Source organism: Brassica napus, unplaced genomic scaffold (assembly GCF_020379485.1).
Source record: "Brassica napus cultivar Da-Ae unplaced genomic scaffold, Da-Ae ScsIHWf_3140;HRSCAF=3959, whole genome shotgun sequence".
NCBI lineage: Eukaryota > Viridiplantae > Streptophyta > Magnoliopsida > Brassicales > Brassicaceae > Brassica > Brassica napus.
In genome coordinates, this window is record NW_026016362.1 from 30,001 (window position 1) to 32,500 (window position 2,500).

At 30.4% G+C, this 2,500-nt stretch overlaps 1 protein-coding gene and 1 non-coding gene across 2 annotated transcripts in view; one reads left to right on the forward strand and one right to left on the reverse strand.

Annotated features, from left to right (window-relative positions):
• The window catches only part of LOC125603284 (photosystem II CP43 reaction center protein-like), a 9,225-nt gene that overhangs the window by 4,632 nt on the left and 2,093 nt on the right, over window positions 1-2,500 (reverse strand). The window contains 1 exon segment of the mRNA XM_048774402.1: window positions 1-2,500. This exon segment is cut by the window's left edge and continues 3,108 nt beyond it; it is cut by the window's right edge and continues 2,093 nt beyond it. The gene's annotated coding sequence lies outside the window, so the exon portion shown is untranslated.
• TRNAD-GUC lies at window positions 303-376 on the forward strand. Its single transcript has one exon. It is a non-coding gene; the product is annotated as a tRNA-Asp (tRNA).

Below are 2,500 nucleotides of genomic sequence, written 5' to 3' on the forward strand. Positions count from 1 at the left end.
AAGGGTAAGAAAAAAGTCAAATATCTGGGTATATTTCGACTTTACTTTTTTCTTTATTTCTTGTGGCTCGTTACTTTTTGTTTCCATAAAAAATTACAATAAAAAATAGATTATCAATCGATTTTAGAATAATGCAAGGATTACTAGTAATCGGCCTTGATATCACTTTAGTGATATCCATATAGATATCAATATATTACTTGTGATTTTCTTTGTTACAAAACACTAATTTGAATCTAAAATTGAAATGATTATGATGAAATCATAAGAAGGAATATGTAAGCTACCCGCTTTATTTCCATGGGATTGTAGTTCAATTGGTCAGAGCACCGCCCTGTCAAGGCGGAAGCTGCGGGTTCGAGCCCCGTCAGTCCCGGCGGATTCAATTAAAAAAAAAGACATAAACTCCCCTTTTTGTTTCTGGGCAAGGGGATCAAAATGGTTTCGGTTATCTTTTTGTTTTATTTTTCTTTTTTCATCAAGCAAAAGAAAGGGGTATTTCTTTTGCACCAATTTAAAGACATATGTAAATTAGTATAATTATAATTATTGAGAGCATTCACCACTTCAAGAACGAGATACTGTATGGGGTTTCCTCTTTTTGTCAATTAATCTCCCATTAACTCGTGTAGGAAAATAAAATAGGATAGCGTATAATACGTTTGCCAAGAGTACCTATATATACTTTTGTTTCTATGAAGTCAAGGAAGTGAAAATAGTTCGAATCCAACCAAGTAAAGAGGATGTTTCAAAAAAAAAGATCAAATTAGTCTTCCCTAATGAATATGCTCTTTTTAAAGATTAGAGTCGATGTCGAAGAAAAACTCGTAAGAAAATTTAATATAGTTAATTTTTTGGAATATTTTCGTTTTTTTTTTTCGGGACTCGTCTTTATCACATTTCCTTTGTTTTACAAAAAGATCATAGACCCTTACAAAAACAAAATTTTGAAAATTTCAAATTGAAATTTCGTACTTGTTTTCTCTATTTGATTTCTATTGTTTATTTAAGGTTCTTTAGAAACTCTTTTTATAAACAATCGAAGTATAAAAGGTTTTTTATGATATTTCATCAGATGATTGTACAAGGAAAGTACTAGGTTGTAGAAAAGAAAGCGGTGAAAAAGAATCATAAATAAATAGTTTTTTATTGGATCAGGAATCTCATTATGTATTCGGTGTGGATAAAAGATCTTCCTATGTTATACTATTAAATTCTTGACGATGAATCGATTTTATAGCTCCGATATTGTTATTCATGATATTTCTTTCATTCGATATCATCGAAATCTAATTCATCTGAGTGAGTTTACAAGCGAAAGATTTCTCATCTCTATGGGATTAAATCCCGAGATATTCCAAAGAAAAAAAAATAAATAATAAACGATTTAATTATGGAAGTCAATATTCTTGCATTTATTGCTACTGCACTCTTCATTCTCGTTCCTACTGCTTTTTTGCTTATAATTTACGTAAAAACGGTTAGTCAAAATAATTAATTTGAATACAATTTGACTATCAATGACAAAAAAGGATGTCAATTTCTCGTCTTAAATGAAAGGAATGCATTAGATTCAGTAGTATCCTAAGGGGCCCGCTAGTATGGTAGAAAGAGATCTCTTTCTACCATACTAGCCATTATGGTTATTGTAATGTATAAAGATACAAGTGAAATATCTTAATATAAAGGAATCCACCCATATCTCTCTTTTTCTTTATAAATGTAAATATAAATTAATATAGAATATGAAATCTATGTACATACTTTCTCAATTTCATTTGTTTGTTTGATCCATTTAATACGGATAATCCGAATTCGATGGAAACCTCTTGAGATTTCGAAAGGGGGTTATCCCATGAATGGTTAACGGTATAAACTCTGATATCAAAAAATAAAATGAGTCAATAAAACAAAACATAAATCCAATTTCTAAAAAAAGATCTTAAAAAAAATTGCCGGCCGGTCTAGAAAACTAAAACAATTGATACAGGTTGATAGAGTTTGATTATTATCGCAATTAGGAGTACTTCTAGAGTCCACTTCTTCCCCACACTACGAGAGAGAGGGAAAATGTAAAAACTACCATTAAACCAGCCCATGCGAGACTTACTATATCCATGTGAATTCTGTCCCCTATGAATATGAAGAAACTTTTCCATTATTGTTCACTAATAATAGTGAAATCACTGGTGCAGAGTCAAAAAAAGGGAGAGATATTTGGTCACCATTGATGAACTACTCCAAAAAATCCACTTATCTTATACTGAGTTATTCTTAATTATAGAATTTCTAGTAGAATCGACAAGATGTAAACACAAGTAAACAGATACTTTTCGAAGTATCCAAAAAATCTGACTCATATGTAGAAAGAATAATCTTTTTTCTTTCTTTTATCGTTTTTTATTTTTATTTGAAGTAAAACGAAAGGCAATTCTTCATCTAATCTAATATTGATTGAATGTCTGAGCATTCCGACACTTTCATGAGTCTATATCCAAAG